The sequence below is a fragment of the Capsicum annuum genome, chromosome 2, assembly GCF_002878395.1.
Source record: "Capsicum annuum cultivar UCD-10X-F1 chromosome 2, UCD10Xv1.1, whole genome shotgun sequence".
In the NCBI taxonomy this organism is placed as follows: Eukaryota; Viridiplantae; Streptophyta; class Magnoliopsida; order Solanales; family Solanaceae; genus Capsicum; species Capsicum annuum.
In genome coordinates this window covers 122418833-122439831 of record NC_061112.1, presented here as the reverse complement: position 1 = coordinate 122439831, position 20999 = coordinate 122418833, and the positions used below count along the sequence as shown (strand labels likewise).

Sequence of the window (20999 nt, the reverse complement as noted above, 5' to 3'; positions counted from 1 at the left end):
ATATCTTGATTTGTCGGAGGACAACAATGCTTGTTTCCAAATAAAAATGGTAATGAACTTTCTAAGTGGAGGTTTATGTATGAAAACAAAGATAAGATGGATGAGGTGTGGATAATTACTGTGGAATGCCTGTTTGTTTTGGTTTGAAGGAGTTTGCCATATTAATTGGACTAAAATATTATCCTCCTTCTTAAGTTATACCTATTCTAACCCCAAAAAAAGCATCCCGCACACCCAACAAAGGCAAAGGCAAGTCATGTGATCGTGATGAATTGGTGTCCATATTAGTCCAAGCTTTAAAAACAAAAATTTGATAGAAGCATTGAAAGGTAAAGGACTTTCAAAGAAGCACAAGTACTCATTATGATTGGTTTGGTTTGTACATAATATTCTTTGGGTGAGAGACGTTAACAACAACATAAACATCAGTTTAATAAAGCTCTCCGAGGATCTTAAGGCATTTAACAACTATCCTTGGGGTTATGAAAGCTTCAAAATGACTGTCAAATATTTGTTGACTCTGTTAGCGCCAAAGACAGTGAACTTATATGACTTTTCATGGGATTTCATGGTAAATGTTTCTTTCTTTTATTATGATATCATTCATTTTTTTACTCAATAATGGTTTTAATTTATTGGCATTATTTTATAGGCTTGGGCATTTGAATCCATTCCTTATTTGAGACAACAAGTGAACTACCAGGAAGAAGTTTTCTGTCCAAGAATCTTGAGATGGTTGTCGGCCAAAACTGATAAAAATGTAAAATTTATAATCTTTTCAATCCCCCGAAGGATGCAGTAAGTATAATTATAAAAGAGTTTTTGTTTTAATTAATGATTTTTTTGAATGATCTAATCATCATTTTAATATATGTTAGATTGTGCATCCGTCGCTAGTTTTGACCAATCGAGAGTTGAAGATGCCATTTTTTCTTACGTTACGATCTGTGCAAATTTATAGGCCGCTAAGGTCATTGACAAAATAAAATGGAATTTTTTGGAGCAACAATCATTAAAAGAAAAATAATTTTGGAGGATGGGCTTGTTGTTGTTGATGGTCTTAGTGGTGATGGAGCTGTTGGTGCTAATGATACTCCTCTTATAGCATTTAAAACAAACCATTACAGACTTGTTTGATTTGCTAGAACATATAAGTTATCTTTTTCCATTTTGTTGTATCTCCATAATTAGCATTGACCAATTCTGGCTTTTCAGGTAGATGTAGAAGCTACTGTTGAACAACATTGACAATATGCTACTCTTTTTATGGAAATACGGAGAACAAAAATACTAAAACCGTACGTAAGAGATAGTAAAGATCCACGACGACCAAAGCTGAATTCCATAGCACCTGATGAAGAACAACTTGTCCATATTGAGTAGATCTTTATAGCTTGAGTCTGTCAAAGTAATAACCTGATCCCTCCTTAGGAATCCTTGGAATCAATACTTAAATTGTTGATGTATTTGTTGAGATCTGTACCCATAGTAATTTTTTTATATTTTATTTATTCGTTGATTTATTTTAGCTAATTTTTGAAGGCTTCGATTTATTTTATTTTATCTATGAATTTTATTTTTTCTTACATTTGAACTTATTAATTGAAATAAAATACTAGATTCAAATATTGCAACAGATAATGTATCTGTTACAACAGACAACATATCTGTTGAAAAATATCAAACAGATTTAGACATATGTTGCAACAGGTAGTTAATCTGTTGAAATTTATCCAACATGTCTTTCCACTGTTGCAACAGATAGACTTAGATAGAAACATCGACATAATGTAACAGATGACCAACCTATTACAACAAATAAACTATATGTCAGAACAGGTAGAATATCTATTACAACGGATGGAGAATCTGTTGCATTATAAAAATTCAAATTTCATTGGACATAAATAATTGCCACTATATGTAAAAAAGTAAAAGTGAATTGAAATAAAAAAGGTGGAACCCATCGACAGTATTCAGTTCAAAACACCTAAAATAAAATAAAATAGGCAGCAAGTAGACAACGTTCATTTTAAACACATAAAATAAAATAGGCATAAAATGTGTCAGTTTGACACTTTTTGCCCTGTTGGCTACTTGCGTGTAATTCAAGCAGCCAAGGCTGTTGAACTACCATTTTTGCTGATTTGGCATCTGATTTGGCCCTCAATGGTCATTTTTTTCCCATTGTCTTATGTATTCATCTTTTTCCTAAAATTTAAATCTAAATTCTCAAATCTTCTTCTTCATCATTATCTTTTTTTATCTATCCAAATTATTCAAATTATTTGCATTTGGTCTTTCTTTTCTTCATTTTTTTTCAACCGAGCTTGACAATGTTGAGCGTATCTTCCACTATTTTTTGTGATAAAGATTTTCGATATTGTAAGTGTGGTCATGAAGCTCCATTGAAGACTTTTTGGACTCAAAAAAATCTAGGTCGTAGGTTTTTTACTTGTAAGATTTCAAAGGTATATTTTTTTTTATTTAATTAGTTGATTAATTATTGACTTGTAATTATTTTGTAATTGTGTTCTAGCTTTTATAGAAATTGGGTGAATGCAATTACTTTGATTGGTATGAAGAATGACACCCTTCACAAGAAAATCGTGTAATCTGGAGTTTGTTAAACAAAGTCAAGGCTTCTGAAAAGAAACAAAATCGAGCAAGAAGATGCTACATTGTTGCCGTTATTGCTACTGGTTTGGTGTTGTTAGGCACATGAAAATTCAAGCCTAATTGCTGAAATTTTCATGGTGATATAATTTCTACTGGTTTGGTGTTGTCGAGCACATGGATATTCAAGCATAATTGTTGAAAAATATCAAACAAATTTAGGCATATGTTATAAAATTTAGGTCATCTACTGAAAATTATCAAACATGTCTTCCCACTGTTACAACAGATTAGATAGAAATAACATCAGCATAATGCAACAGATGATCAACTAATTGCAACAGATAAACTATCTGCCAAAACAGATAGAATATATTTTACAACAGATTGACAATTTATTGCTTTATAAAAAACTCAACTTTCATTAGAAAATATTATTGCCACTACATGTACATGTAATTTAAAGTAAAGTGAAGTGAGACTTAAAATAAAAAATTATTATTTCACAGGCTCTTCTATATACACAGGCTCCAAGCATCCAGTTAATACCCTATAAGCCCAGACCTCTTGCAGCTTTGCCACAACGTTGTCAAACAAAAAGGTCATTAGCTTAGCCATTTCTGTGTCGGTCAGCAAACATTCGATATGTGCAAGAGCGTGCGAACTGCATGCGTAACCAGTATCATTTTTTGGAAGGTGCATGACCTTATTTCGACAATTAAAATCCCATGATTTCTTTATCAGCACTTCCTTTGGAAAATGAATCATCAGCTTACTCTCCTTCAACAAGATGGGAAACAACTCCATTAGTGGTTGCACATGGAAAAAAAGATCGGCCTCGTCAATGGCAGGCTTGTTGTAGTCATAAACTTTGATCTTTTTCTCCTTGAGTAGAATCTCAATAGCCCAATAATGTATGCCATTCACGCTAATGATTTCAAGAATCCTATTTGCCTCGGTCCAGCTCTTGTCGTATGGATTTGGCCTCTCCCCTCTAACGTAGAAACTAAGAAATCAAATCTCACACCACAGTCCAATGCAACATTATTGAGTTGATCGTACTTATCCTTGAGCTTCTTGCAGAAGTCGAGGTCCATTATCCTATCAGCAATATCATAAGTTTCTGAATACGTTAATTGCCTTTTCCTCATGAGGCAGAGAATTTTGTCAACATGTTGTGATATAAGAAGTCAATTTTTAAATAGGTTAGTAATTGTAAAGATGCAACAGATGGTCCATATGTTGCATAGGGGTTCTCTGAATCAATAATCCAATGCAACTTATGCAACAGATGGATAATAAGTTGCAACAGAAGCACTACCAGCTACACCAGAATACCCATCTTTTGCAACAGATTTCACATTTGTTGCGTAGCTTCTTCTTCATAGGGTAGATTAGAAGGCTAGGTTAGGAAAAGTAAACTTGCCTTGTCCTTATACCGTATACACATATTTGTCATAATCTAAAATTCTTGGGGGGCTGGTGTTCCTGGCTTAGTATTCTTGGCCTGTCGCAGATCCCTCTTATCTTTGGCGCCAAGTTTCATATATATGTCCACCTTCTTGAATGGCCCCTGAACTTCAACATCTTTTGGAGAGGGAGGAGTTGCAATTTTTTTTGTTGACCAGAGAGTACGTCGCTAATTGCTTTTTTCTTTCTCCTAACCGCCGTTATAGGAGTGTATAGCTCCCTTACCTTCTTGGATGGTATTACACCCCTCTTGTATTTGAATTCCTCAATAGCTTTAGAGATATCCTCTACTTTTTCAAAGAGTTTATCCTGGTTGTCTTTGCACTCTTTGCATTCGCACGTCGAGCAATGTTAAACAATCCATCTAATTTTACCTTGCGTTTTCTTGCCTTGGATCTTTTGCGAGGTGTTCCCTTAGCGATAGGTGGTTCTTTTGGACGATGGCATCTCAAGCCCGTCACTATGGCAAACTCTTGCAAGCCAAAACAAACCGGCATGCCATAATAGTTGATCCAGATTTCATCTATATTTTTTCCCTCATCCTTCAAATCTTTATCATCTCCCACGTACTTGATCCTGCGCTTGAGAAGACCATATACCATCCTCATATGAAAACAGGAAGGGGGTCCTCAGGCAGCTCAAGAATGCGTCCAAAGCAGCTCTTCTTAAAAAGTCCATCTACGTTTTTGTTCTTCATAATTTTTATAAAATAAATAAAATTTCTCCCCATCTGACATTTAAGTACAAGTTCACCAGTTAGTTGTTCTTCACCAGTTAGTTGTTCTTCTACTTTTGGGTCATTTATCGGCATCGCAACTTAAAACCTGTCAATACTAAAAGTTTTGACAGGATCATACTGGGATGTCGATATTAAGTCATGCCCCATTTGATACAAGACAAACAAGGAGAACACGAAACACACTCCAAATTAGTCCGCTAATCTTAAGGATCTGAGGACCTTTTTGGAGACCACTCTTCGATTAGCTATCAACAAGAAGAATACAAGATTCAATGATGTATATCCCAAAACATCATCAACACATGAAGAACAAGAAGATTATAATAATAATAACCAACGGTTTCAACAACACAAGAAACAACAACAAAAGATTACACTAAAAAAGAGATAGAAAGATAGACTACATGAAGGCATAATCTTAAGAACCCAAGAGCATATTCCACTCTTGGACCCTTAACACTGCACACTACAATTCACCGATATCTTATGTGGCACAAGAAGGACCTTTATCTCCCAAGTATCCAATGTTTCCAAGCTTGAATCCAACACGAGTGATTTCACACTCAAGTTGAAATCCCTAGTTACAATGTTTGGCCATAGGGGCCTTTCTCACAAGAGAGAAATATCTAAGTGTCTACAACTTTTAATATTCATCAAAACTAATGACTAAAATCCTACATAATTCTATTTATAGTGTGTTACAAATAATAGGTAAAATGACCAAAAGGTCCCTTTAATGAAATGTGACCAAGGGCGCCCACCAAGTGCAAGTTTAGGGTCGGTTTTGGTGTGATCCAAGGTCTTCTCCACACTTCACTTGGGCGCTTTATTGGATGGGTCTAATGCATTCTCACGTACGTGTATCCTCGTGGTCGTACCCATATCATCAATGATATAGTTAAAACTTGGAAGACACGAAATTGGCTCAAAACAGTCCAAACATACTCCAAAAATAGTCCACTAATTCAAAGAACCGAGGACCCTTTTGGAGACCACTCTCGGATTCAATAATGCAATACAAGAAGGACAATATTACTAGGTGTTTGACACCTTTGCAGCCAACAACAAACTAAGTTAACAACACAAGATTAAACCACAATGAGAACAACAACAACAATAACAAAAATGACTTCACAATACAAGATACAAAATGGATACAAGATTACAAAAGGAAAAGGATAGATAGATAGACGACGTGAAGGTATAATGTTAAAAACCCAAGAATGGTAACTCTTGGAACCTTAAAACTCCATACAACAATAAACCTATCTCTTACAAAGACAAAAGATCAGAATCCACCTCTCTAGCATCAATGTTTCCAAGAAATCAATAACAAAGAGAATCTACCCTATTGTTGTCTCGTAGTTTCGGTTTTTCCTCATCAAGAGAAGAGAGGAATTTGTGTTTTTCAAGTGTTTCTCACTTCAACATCCATAATAATCTAAGTAAATAAAACCCTATATTATTCTTTATATAACTATTACAAGATATAAGTTAAAATGACCAAAAGGGCCTTCAAAGAGTGGGCTGCCCATCAAGTGTAAGTTATGGGCTGATTTTGCTGTGTTTTGGGCCTCTTCTACACTTAAATTGCACACACCAAATCTCGAGACCAACGCGCACCCTTATAAGTCCATATCCATGATTATTCTTGTATTATCCCCTCCATTTTGAGAGGAATTTGCCCACAAATTCACGGTTGCATCTCGTTCAATTGGCCACTTCAAAAGAAACTGCTCAAAATAGTCTGCAAAACATGAAGAGCCCGAAAGCTCAATAATAACAAGGGATGTATCAAAAACAAGCTAAAAATATCCCACAAGAGATGCACAAAAAAAGTCCATAAGCTAGCCAAACCCGAGAGTATAATGACAAAAGTCTAGGATCCAACATCATTATTTTGACCCTCGGGTTCCTCTCCCTCTTGAGAGTGGCCTTCAATATCATCCGACTCAAGTTTCCTTCTATCATATAAGCATCATTGTAGACTCCATATCCTTCGTGTCTCTCTTCACCATGTTCCTCTTCTTGGATGTTTCAGTTTTGGGAAAGGGAAGTTTCGACTGTGGAGCTTGGATGAGAGGAAATGGGCTTCCAAGTCCTCTTTGTTGGAATTGAACAACTTGCAGGGGAAGAGTTCTATCTTGTTCTCGGTTTTGAGGTTTATTTGGAGCTTGGCTTGTGGCATTATGTTGTGGTCTTGGAGGATTGGTTATTGGAAGTAAAGTTTTGGGAGTAAAAGCACGGGAGTTCCTTCGACTCTCTATTTGATCCAACCTCTCACTCATAGTTACCACATCCGAGTCAATTTTTTCAAGACCCACATTTGCCATAGCAAGGTCATGGGACAAAGCATCAAAGAGGGACAATATGGTTTCCATTATGCCCAAGAAGTTACCTACAAAACAACAAACAAGTTAGATGTACAAGAATGGTCCTCACACTCCCTCTCTATTGTTTTATCTCTCAGATCTTTTTTTTACTTTTGTCTCACAAGTGTCGTAACCTTGTTTGTACTCCATGAGGAATTGAGAGGTGGAACAAGCATTACAATGACTCAAAAGAATAAGACACACAAACGAACATATACATAAAGGACGGTTTCAAAACTAACTTACAATTTAGTACTAGCTTGTAAGTTAGTAATGGAATCAACAAATGAAACTAACGGAACAACACAATGAAACTAAAAGATCAAAATTTGAGCCAAAATTGTTGCATGAACAGTGTATATGGTGATGTGGTGGTCCACGTGGCATTCCACTAGTGGTTCGATTCTTGACAAATTTTAATTTCACAATTTGGACTTTGGTGGAAATTGTTCAATGGAGGGAAATACAAACTAGTCTTTGGAGCTCTTTTTTCAATTCAAATTTCAAGACTTAAAAGTCTTTGACTAGACTTGTACTTCTCCTTAAAACATGGACCCTTTTTTTATGGAAAAAGGTTGAGATGTGATGTAAAGTCTTTTTGGTGGTTAGGGGTCTTTCAAGATTCAACAAATACTACACCTTGTCTTTCACCTTTTTAAGATCTAAGTTCACTTTAATATTAACAAGGTGATGAATATGGTGAAGAACTTCAAGGATGCAACAACCACAACAAGAACAACCAACAACAATCTCACGGCCAAGACCACAAGGATAGCAACAACAATCGGCTAAGTCCCCTTTGTGTTGTGTTTTCGGTTTTACAAAAGGTGAAGGTTGTGATGAACAAAAAGAACACAACAATATTTCAAGATCTACAACAATACCACAACATAAGGCCTTCAACTCGGTCAAGGCTAGAACAACAACAACATCCAATCGGCCATACTTTGTTCACAACAACAATATTAACAATTCAAGCTCAAGTTTGGATCGACTCAAAGTGTTAGTGAGGAACAAAACTAATACTATAAACACACAATACAAGTAAAAGACTCCTATACCTATACTCAAGAACAAATCTCGGCCAAGAACACAATTTCAGCCAAGACAACAACAATGGACAGATTGTAATTTTTCTGAAATTTTCAGCTTTTCAACAATTTTTTTTATTTTCTAACAAGCAATCCCAAGATTGATCTTGTAGGAACAAGATCAAGCCATGCTATGATACCAAATGATACGAGAAAAACAAGGAGAATACGAAACACACTCCAAATCAGCCCATAACTTACACTTGATGGGCAGTCCACTCTTTGAAGGCCCTTTTGGTTATTTTAACTTATATCTTGTAATAGTTATATAAAGAACAATGTAGGGTTTTATTTACTTAGATTATTATGGATGTTGAAGTGAGAAACACTTGAAAAACACAAAGTCCTCTCTTCTCTTGATGAGGCAAAACCGAAACTAGGAGACAAAAATAGGGTAGATTCTCTTTGTTGTTGATTGCTTGGAAACATTGATACAGTAAAAACTTGAAAGACACGAAATTGGCTCAAAATAGTCCAAACACACTCCAAAAATAGTCCACTAATTCAAAGAATCGAGGACCCTTTTGGAGACCACTCTCGGATTCAAGAAGGACAATATTACTAGGTGTTTCACACTTTTACAGTCAACAACAAACTAAGTTAACAACACAAGATTAAACCACAATGAGAACAACAACAACAACAATAACAAAAACCGCTTCACAATACAACTAGAATACAAGAAGAATACAAGATTCATTGATGTATATAACACCCAAAACATCATCAACACGTGAAGAACAAGAGGATTACAATAATAATAACCAACGGTTTCAACAATACAAGAAACAACAACAAAAGATTACACTAAACAAAGAGATAGAAAGATAGACTACATGAAGGCATAATCTTAAGAACCCAAGAGCATATTCAACTCTTGGACCCTTAACACCGCACACTACAATTCACCTATCTATTACATGGCACAAGAGGGACCTTGATCTCCCAAGCATCCAACATTTCCAAGCTTGAATCCAACACGAGTGATTTCACACTCAAGTTGAAATCCCTAGTTACAATGTTTGGCCATAGGGACCTTTCTCACAAGAGAGAAATGTCTAAGTGTCTACAACTTTCAATATTCATCAAAATTAATGACTAAAACCCTATATCATTCTATTTATAGTGTGTTACAAATAATAGGTAAAATGACCAAAAGGTCCCTTTAATGAAATGTGACCTAGAGCGCCCACGAAGTGCAAGTTTAGGGTCGGTTTTGGTGTGATCCAAGGTCTTCTCCACATTTCACTTGGACGCTTTATTGGATGGGTCCAATGCATTCTCACATACGTGCATCCTCTTGGTCGTACCCGAATCACCATTGGTGATCCATTATCATTATGTTGATGATCATCCTCTTTCTCTTTCTCACTCTCTAATTCCTCCTCTTTCTCACTTTCATTTTCTTCATCACCATCTACAGACCCTTGTTTACCTCCCTCAACATTATTTTCATATCTCTCCTCAACTTCACTTTTCCTTGACTAAGATTTTTTAGGAAGCTCCTCCGGATCCCTCTGTACTGTAGCCCTTTTTTTGTGGTCATACGTTGATCCACTTTCACCTTCTTTTGTTTTGGGAGATTGTTTTACATACAAATAACAGAAAAATAAAAATTACATTACAATTGATGTATGCATAAATTTTAAAAAATATATTATAAATACGACTAATACCGACACACCAATTGCTACCACCACTACAAACACCACCAACCAATGCCACCACAAACACCATCAACCAATGCCACCAACAGCCACCACCAGTGCCACCGCGACGACCACCACCACCACCACCAATGCCACAAACACCATCCAATAATACCATGACAATCAATGGAACACCGTGATAGAAACTAGGATTTTCTCGAGTTCTTCCTATGATTTAACCATCAAAACTCAAAATTGTAAACCCATTCTCGAAGATAATACAACTAAAAGTCTTTGTTTATTATTAACTTAAAAGACCTTATTTTTTAGAAAAAAATAATAAATATAGAACTCTTCTCAAACTCTGTTATCTACGAAGATAGAGAAAATGACTAATACAAGCAAGAATGAAGACAAAAATAACACCTAAGTGGTCGGAAATGAGAAGAAAATTGATCTGTTTTGAAGAGTAGAGCAATTTGTTGAGTAGTTATTGTCTGTACTGTATAGTTGAATGAGAAATAGGAAAGACCGAGAACTCGAGATTTGAAATGATGAAATATTTTTCTCACAAATGGATGATTTGAATGGGTTGATTTATATTTTGGAAAAGAATGACAAGTTTTGAAAATGTTAATTTGGTCCGAATTGATCTTAATTATTTTTTAAAATTATAAAAGATATGCATAATTTTTAATCCTCTCATCATGCAATTGCCAAAAAACTCAATTAAAATGTAGTTGACCCTATGAACTCACCCCTGGTCCTAGATTAATTAATTTAGGTATTAAACTCTAACATATGAACTCAATTAAAATTGTATAAAAATAATGTTCAACTTGTTGCATCAGATTATGCATCTGTTGTAAATTATCAATAAGATTAACTCATTTGTTGCAACAGAGTAAATATCTATTGTAAATAACCAAACAGATTAAGTAATCTATTGCGACAAATTACCCATCTATTATAAATTATCAAATAGATTGTCAAATATCGCAACAGATTATCCATTTGTTGTAAATTATCAAATAGGCGCTGCCATCTGTTGTAGTTGACCCTATGAGAACTCACCCCTGATCCTAGATTAATCAATTAAGGTATTAGTAGAACATATGAGGTAGTAAGAATTGGTTTAGCTCAGAGTGATCGATCGACGACTCTGGTCGAGAGAAATGCAATACTGTCTCATCATGCATTTGCCAAAAGACTCAACTGAAGTTATACTTGACCCTATGAGAACTCACCCTTGGTCCTAGATTAATCAATTAAGGTATTAGTCTAACATATGAACTCAATTGAAATTGTATAAAAATAAATGTTCAACCTGTTGCAACAGATTAACCATTGTTGTAAATTATCAAACATATTAAGTCACTTGTTGCAACAGATTATGCATTTGTTGTAAATTATCAAACATATTAAGTTATTTACTGTGACTGATTACCCAGCTGTTGTAAATTATCAAATGAATTAAGTCATATGTCGCAACAGATTACTTATTTTTGGTAAATTGTCAAATAGGCCCTACCAACTATTGTAGTTGACCATATGAGAACTCACCCCTGGTCCTAGATTAATCAATTAAAGTATTAGTCTAACATTTGAGGTAGTAAGAATTGGTTCAGCTCAGAGTAATTGATCGATGACTCTGATCGGAAGGAATGCAATACGATCTCATCATGCAATTTCTGAAAGACTCAATTAAAGTAGTAGTTGACCCTATAAGAACTCACCTCTGGTCCTAGACTAATCTATTAAGGTATTAGTTGAACATATGAAATCACTTGAAATTGTATAAAAACAAATATGCAATCTGTTGCGATAAATATCTTTTTTGTTGGATTTAATCAAATACATTAAGTAATCTGTTACAATAGATTACACATCTATTGTAAATTATCAAACAGGTGTTGCATCCTTTGCGACAGATAACCGAGCTTTGGAAATTTTCAAACAAAAATTGTCATTTGTTGCACTTAGATGTTTTAAGACCCTTATTTTTAAAGAAATTTAGGTATTTCATCTCCGAGATAAAAAAAAAAAAATTAAAATACTAAGGCAGTAAAAAATTTTACTTGGATAACTCAAAAATCTCCTGAGTGAGTAGTCTTATCTAGTCTTTTCAATGTCACCGTCTCCTCGTACCCATCAAAAGTTATTAATAAATATTTAAAACTCATATCTAGAAGAATACTTTCTCTTTCATCCATAAAGTAAGACTCAAATCATCTATCACTCTTCTTTATTCTCAATTCTCTTTTTTTCTTTTTTCCTCTCTTTTCTCTCTTCTTTCGGATGAGGATCCTTTCAGATCTCAATCGATCAATATCTTTTCTCGACTAAACTGGATGTTCTAATCCCTTTGCTTTTTTCACATTGCAGGTATGGTTCACTATTGCTCTTTCCATCTTGTCTTCTTTTTTGTATGTCATTTAAATTAAATATTTACATCTGTTTCTATTAATGATTTACCCATTACAAGTTTTCTATTTATTGATAAAATAGAAAAAAAGGTGACTTTTAAATCTTGAATAAATGAACTATTGTTTTTATTAAAATATGTGAAAAAAATCATCTGTTAGGAGAACTAAAAAAGCCTTGTTGTCAATATAGTTTGAAGAATCAGCTGTTGGAATAGACAGAGCAATTGTTTGAAGAAATCAAACCAGTAGCAAGGCTGGTTTGATTCATTCCAACGAATGAACTATCTGATGCAACATGTCATCCATCTGTTACAACAATGCCTCATCGGTTGAACTGATGGGTAATCTATTGTATCAGATTGGTCCTCTACTGATTCACTCAATTTTGTGATACCCTTTTGTACAGACGAAGCAAATGTTTGAAGAAATCAAACCAGTAGTAAGGCTGGTTTAATTATTCCAATAGATGAACCATCTGTTGCAATATGTCATCCATCTGTTGTAATAGATGCCTTATTGGTTGAACAGATGGGTAATCTGTTGCATCAGATTGGTCATCTGTTGATTTACTCAATTTTGTGTTACCCTTTTGTAATGTTCTTTTTGTTCTTCTCTTGTTTGACATCAAATGTATTTCTCTTGTTTGCAGATAAAAAGAAGTAAAACTGGATCCACTTTTGCCCGACCAGCATTAAAGGCTAGAATAAAGATGGGTTCGGAGGAATAAGCTGCTTGCAGATGAAACCACTTCATATGTGGGAGGTATGCATTACTAATCAACTATCATGAAAACACACATCCAGTACAATGATTTTGTGAATGTTTGTTCTTTACCTATTAGGCGTTAATCCTTCAAACAAGATATGGCATTTTATAGTTAAGATTGTTAGGTTCAAACTGGTACGACTGAAGGATCAAGTAGGTGGTGTCGATGTCCTGTTATAATTTAATGACCGTTTATGCTCATGTTATTGTGTCATATTTGGGGAAGGGTTCAAGTTTTTGGTGGCAATGTAAATATCCAATAGTGATTGGACCAGTTTTAATGGTTCAATGGACTTCTTAAAAGGCCTCCAAAACCTTGCATTGCAGCAAACAACGATGAAACCAATAGAAATTCTCTTGGTCTAAATTTATATGGATGGGTTGCTGGATAAGAATATTATACAACAGTAGGTGCTTAGGAGAATACCTGTGCAGGAAGGGGGAGGTTGAGAAGGCCATATATAATCTTAGACCTTATTTAAGAGGAAAAACAGGGTAGGAAGGAAAGTGTAGTGAAACTGGCTGATGAAATTGACATGAAAAATGAAAAAAACTGGATGAGCTGCGAATGTGAAAGTGTATCCAAAAATGAAAATCCATCAGTCGTTGAAGAAAAAGAAAAATGGTCAAGAGGTCTAGAGCTGATCACTTTTCTAGAGACTATAACTAGCGAGTGTGCCCTCAATAAAGACCCACAAAATGCAGGACCAGAACTCTAAGGAAGCAGCTTTGCGAACACTGAAGGTGGTAAGATTGTCGGTCATAATTAAAACCTTAACCAACTACTCCTGAATTAAAAATATGGGATCAAGCCAAGGTGGCAATTCCTCAAGTTAAACTTACATCCCATTCCTCCTATTTATGGATCTGGTTAGGTCAAAGGCAGTGGAAACAACAAGGCATGGGATTTTTGCCCAACTTCAGACCTTTTTATTTCTACTGTCATTGACCTGATCATACCCACAAATAGAAGGCATGGCATTCAAGTTAAACTTTAGAAATTGATGCCTTGGCTTCCCTTATTTTTAATTCAGGATTTGTTGGTTCAGGTTTTAATTCTGACCGACAATCGTACCAATTTCCTATGCTCGTGAAGCTTCTTCCTTAGAGTTCTGGTCCTGCACTTTGTGAGAGTCTTCATTGAGGCCACGCTCGCTAGTTGCATTCTCAAACAAAGTGTCTAGCTCCAGTCCTGTTGACCATTTTTATTTTTCTACAATGACTGACGGATTTTTATATTTGGATACACTTCCACATTTAAAGCTCATCCAGTTTTTTTGTTTCTCATGTCAATTTCATTGGCCAGATTCGCTAGAAGTTCCTTAATTGCTTCCATGTGTTTCCTCTTAAACAAGGTCTGAGATGATATATGACCTTCTCCACCTCCCCCTTCCCATACAGGTATTCTCCCAAGCACCTTCTGTTGTATAAAAGTCTCTTCCATTAATCTATCCATATAAATTTGGACCAGGAGAATTTCTATTAGTTCCATCATTGTTTGCTGCAGTGCGAGGCTTTGGAGGCCTTTCAAGAAGTCTATTGCACCATTAAAACCGATCCAATCACTATTGGATATTTATACTGCCACCAAAAACTTGAACCCTTCCCCAAACTTGACACAAAAATATGAGAATAGACTGCCATTAAATTGTAAGAGTGTATCAACACCACCGTTTTGGAACCCTTCGACCTTATCAATTCGCACCCATCAAACTAAACTGTATAATGCAAGATCTTGTTTGAAGGATCAGTGTCTAATAGGTAAAAACTACATTTACAAAATCATTGCACTTTATGTGTGTCTTTTATGGTAGCCCAATCAATAATACATAACTCCCACGCATGAAAGTGGATCCATTGCACGCACCTTATTTTTCCTACCCCACCAAGACATATCAGACAGTGTTGTTTATTCATCTGCATGCATGTGATGACTATTAAAAAGAGGTATGAAGAGTCGTGACTTTTTATCTTAACACATTCAAAACAGTTGATGAATTGAAATCTCCATCTACTACAACTGAAGAATCAGCTATTGGGAAAAATCAAAACCTCTCCTCCAACATATGGTCCATTTGTCGCAACAGATAATTCATATGTTGCAATAGATGGTAAATCTGTTGTGATAGATCAGACATTATTAATTCATCTGTACGCATGTTATGACTATTAAAAAAGAGGTAAAGAGTAGTGACTTTTTATCTAACACTTTCAAAATAGCTGATAAATTGAATTATCCATCTGTTGCAACTATTGAATTAGCTGTTAAAAGAAATCAAAATATCTACTCCAACATATGGTCTATTTGTCGCAACAGATAATCTATAGTTGCAACAGATGTTGCAATAGATGGTAAACCTGTTGCGATAGACCAGACTGTGTTCATTCATTTACACGCATGTGATGACTATTAAAAAAGAGGTAGTCATAACTTTTTATCTAACATATTCAAAACAACTGATGAATCGAATTCTCCATCTGTTGCAACTGATGAATCAACTGTTAGAAGAAATCAAAACATCTCCAAAAGATGGTCCATCTATCACAACAAATAATACACATGTTGACATCTATTGCAAATACAAACCATCTGTTGCAACAGATGGTAAATCTATTTTGACAGACCATCTATTACACATACAGACAATCTGTTGCAACAGATGAATGATCTGTTGCAACAGCTCAATAATAACGGTTGTTATCAAGTCTCAAAATCATTTGAAATGGTGAGAAGTATTCATGTAAAAGAAAAATTCACGACTTTTCACAGAGAATAAAATGTCACCTGTTTGAATATAATTAATACAATGGATCTTAACAGTCATGCCTTTTGTCCTGACACATCCAGATTCAATCCTCTATAAATAGGTCCCTCCTTAATCTTCATTTTACTAAACTTTATTTATTTCTTTTCGTGTGACATCTTCAACCACTTCTCTTCAAAGAGCATATTCGTTTCTTATTGAGGTAATTTTTCGGTGTAAATCTACCAGTTAGTAGTATACATTATATTATATTTGAACTCTTTTTCTTTACATTTATCAATTCATGCGTGTTCTAGATATAGCTGATCCTGTTTGGGATATTGCTATTTTGTGCGACATAGAGTGGAAACTTCAGAGGCAGGTTAATGACCTGTAGAGGGAGTTGGTCGTCGTGAGAGCGATGATGTTCAGAGAGATGCAAAGGCTGATGAGGGCCTTGCTGCTGTGAGTTGATTGACCGACTGTCATTAATGATGTTGATGAAAATAATAATAATTAGAATTAGAATGCATTTTTTATTTTAGCGTATGTATTTTAATTTTTCTATATCGGATCTATACCTAATGTATTTTATTTTTCATTTAATGAAAATTTTATTTCTAGTCGACTTATGCTTTTTAATTCTTATTCAATTTTCATTCAGTCTATTTCTTCTAAACATACATGTTAATGCTGTTAATGTTAACATGTCGACGATTGGAGGTAAGGAACAATTTTGAATCCAGTAGTTATAGCAATTTTGTCTTTTGAGTTCTTTCAACAGATGGACCATGTGTTGGAACAGATTGGTCATCTATTGGGTTTTTGTCAACAGATTATCCATCTGTTGCGACAGATTTGTCATCTGTTGGAGGAAAATATTTCAATTTAATGGAACTGTGTTGTGTTCTTTCAGCTAATGTCCATCTGTTGCCACAGATGATTAATTTGTTGAGAATAATTATGGTCTGCTGTATTATTTAGTTCATGTTTTGCCTCTTTTTATTGATGCACAACTTATTAAAAAAGATATTTTATACATAATAAATGATAACATTACGTTCACAACAATGAGTTAAATTTATAAAAGTCCACAACAAACAACAACAACACAAGTTTCTGCAATTACAACGATCTTGGTGGATTACGATCCGGGCATGTAGTTCTTTTGTGGCCAGCGCGCTTATATACAGAGCACTTTTTTTTTCTTAATGAAAATGATTCTCCGACTCCACGCCTCCTCTTATATGGCTTTTTTTCCGATTTGATAGTGCTTGAGTCAATATATGGAGGAGGTATTAATCTCCCCAAAATCTCTGCAAGAACAATCCAAGATTCTTCAGGAGGCACCGGAATAATATGCCCACTATATACCATTTCATATTCTTCGACCGAATAATATTGAGAGGAGTTCTCGTAAACTTTAGGTCCATATTTTAGACCGTATTGAGCTCGATGTGATGCCATGGCATGTGGACAGGGTATTTTGTCCAAGTTAAAAACTCTGCACATACAAGATCTTATTTAAAAATCGACCATGGCAACATCACCATGACTGGTGATACTGAATTTATAATCTGCTATTTTATGAGATAATAATCTATTAACCAAACTGACGTTCGTTGATATTATTTTTTGATTTTGAGAACAAATCAGGTTCTTTTTGGGCCCTTAAACTGCACACGCCTTTCGTTGAAAAAATGGCCATATTTCTTGTTTATTACTTCAAACATAGCCTTGATGGGAAATTCTTTTCCATCGCCAAACAATGAATTCACCAATTTAGCTATGTTTGATGTCATAATATTGTACTTATACAAAAGAATCACTTAGTACGACATCATACTAAACTTGTAACTCAAACAAGATATTAAATTCATAAGAATGTACCTATCTGCCGGATAGAATGCCCATTTCCAACTCTCAAAACTGACACGTACGAGAAGTTCTGCTACCTTGGGATTCATATCCGTTATTTGATTGAAATGGTATAAAAACTCCTTTCTACTATATGCTTTAGCTGTTCTATAAAAAAGGGTCATGACCCTTTCGTTGTGATAGTTGGTCTAAATGTTCTCTCGAAGATGCCTGATGCAACAATCAAAGTAAGCTGAAGTGAAGAAAATTGAACCCATCTTTGAAATACTTGAATGCCTATCCAAAATAAAATACAGTTCTTCGGTATCTTCGATGCAGCTTCGCAGTTGTTCAAGAAAAATCCATAAGAGGCATCACATTTTTTTTCCGCTACACAAAAAGCGACAGGAAAGATGTGATTCTCCGCATCCTACGCCACCGCCGCTAGTAGAACTTCATTATACCTACTCTTCAAGAAGGTACTGTCGACGGCTATGCCTTTTCTCAAATGTCGAAAATCTTGAATCCAAGCACCATAGGATACAAAAAGTACTTGAACCTTCCATTTTCATCAACATGCAATGTCATCTTACTTTCGGGATTTGTGGACTCAATCATGTAACGGTAGGCCTCCAGGACTGTATACCCATGCTCGTGTGTCCCCTTAACCAAGTCCTTTTCAATCCCCATGGTCGTATATATCTTCCAATAACTGAACAGGATACCCAATTCCGTAAGGAGTTGATTGGCTATAACCCTTGTTGAAGGGCCTTTGCCATCGGGGAAACTACTCCTGAAATATTCACCGAGGACCTTTGCCGTGGCGTAAGGATTTTGGCCCAAGATATGCTCCGAACCACATGTGTAATTCTTTTCATATTTATGAATGACGAATCTGTCAGTACTTGCGTACTTCACCGCTCTCAACCACCACTTGCAGTTTGGATTAGCACATTTGAAGTAAAAACACTGCTCGAATTAATCACCTTCTTTATTGTAAAAACTTTTTTCAAGCAAGAAATAAACAAAGTGGTAGATAGTTCATTCTTGTCCTTGAATGACATTTCTATAAAAAAAAGCCGATCCCTTCGTCTTGAATATTTCCAGATTATGTCGATTGAGAAGAACTACCCATCATATTGGTCGCATCAATGGGCGTAAGTGTTTGATCATCATCTGGAATATTCATGTCTAGATCATCCAACCTATCATCAAAGATGTCTTATTATTGTTCTTCTTCTACGTTCTAGTTCTCATTCTCTCTCGTCTTTTCAACCATGTACACCCTTAACACCAGCCTGGATGAATCACTAAGATAAGCATGCAACTGAACCTGATCGATTATCTTAAAAGGTAATACCCTCTGATTTTCAAAGGAGCTATGCATGTAGCTAATGACGAGTTCTTCTGATTGACAATTCAATCCACAATAAATGATGATTAAGTTCACAAAATCATCATATGAAATATCATTTTGGACTGTCATAGCTATCTTCTCTAAAATTTCACCCTCATTCCAATGCCATACATATCGATTGCTCTTCTTGATCCATTGACCATGACAATCCACCCCTATTGTTATTGATCCTTCAATTAGTGGTACCTAAATAAAGTCAATTGAAAAAAAAGTTAATAATGATTTCATAGTGCCGTAAATGAATCCCAACAGATGTGTAATCAGCCTCTACAGATTACTTACCGTTGGGATTCATGTTATGCTCCTGAAGCTGATTTCAACAGACGAGTCATCTTTTGTAATAGGTGAATCATATATTGCAATAGGGTAAATATCTTTTTCAATAAATGAAGCGCCTATTAGGATTGATGTTACAGTACTGTGGCACCTTTGAAGCTGATTCCAATAGATGAGTGACATGTTGAAACAGATAACGATCTATTGGAATCGAGGACAGGTTCTATCGCAACAGGTTACTAATATGTTGCAACAGATATTTACCATCGGTTGGAATCGAGTTCAGGTTCTATTGTAACAGGCTAATAATCTTTTGCAACAGATATTTAACTTGTTTCAACAGACAACACGTTTTTTTGAATCGAGTTTAGGTTCTGTTGCAACAGGTTACTAATCTGTTGTAACAGATTTTTATCATGTTGCACTAAATAACTAATCTGTTACAACAGATGGGCCATATGTTCGATTCATAGTACGGCACTATAGAACTATAAACATGAATCCAACATATGAGTCTTTCTTTGAAACAGATTTGTTTAAACAGATGGCTCTTATATCACATTCATGTTCGCGTGCTATCTATTGTTGAAAAATAACATAATAACAGTTACTCAGATGACAAATTCAACTAAAAATCATAATTTGACTTACCAAAGTCTCCTATGAAGTAATGTCAAAGTGGAAAGTGATGTACGAAATAAAATTTGACCTAAGAAATTGGTCAAATAGGAACAGTAGCGGTAACAACAATGACAATGGTCAACAGTAAGAAGATGAAGATGATAATGAAGTAGAAGATGATGATAATGAAGCAAAAGATGATGAATAAAGCAGAAACAACAATGAACAACAAAAATCGCTAAGAGAGAGAAAACAATGATGGATGAGAAGAGAGAGAAAGACGCCTTTTTTTTTTCCTCTGTTTTATGTTATATTAGGTAAATATTTGGATCAAATTATAAATTTAAAAACTTCTGGGCTATTCTCAAACTTACCAAACTTTCTTAATCCATAATAAAGTAATTGTCACCTCCACTCAATAATTAAGACTTATGTCATCTACGTCTTATTTTAAAACTCTTTTGTCATCTATAGCTCAAAGCCCCGAGAAACATATATAAACATATTCACTAATACAGATTATGCTATACAACAAAAGGACAATGGATACCATGTTCAAACACGGATCTACGTCATTCTTTGGTCATTCTAATTTCTATCACATGACTACTGTATATTAACAATGCATCTACTTTATGTGTTTTCATATAAAAATAATTATATAGAGAGAAAAGAAAGAACAATTGGAGAAAATTTAATTTTAATGACAAATCGATATATCATTATTTTAAACCTTTCAAATTACAAACAAGGGCGGAGCTAACTTGGGGTCGGGACGTTCACCCGAGCTCCTCTGGACTGAAAATGATACTAAAATAATTTTGTATATGTTAGAGTTGTTACCCAAAATTTGTTGAATCGACCCAGAAAATTTTGCGGTGTGACCCATGTTTGTGATTTTCAATGGGGTATATGGTTGTAGCGTAGGGATCGGGACTAGGACCTTTATGTTTTTG

The 20999-nt window shown here is 35.0% G+C and overlaps 1 pseudogene; it reads right to left on the bottom strand.

Annotated features, from left to right (window-relative positions):
- The window catches only part of LOC107861148, a 59571-nt pseudogene that overhangs the window by 28287 nt on the left and 10285 nt on the right, over positions 1-20999 (bottom strand).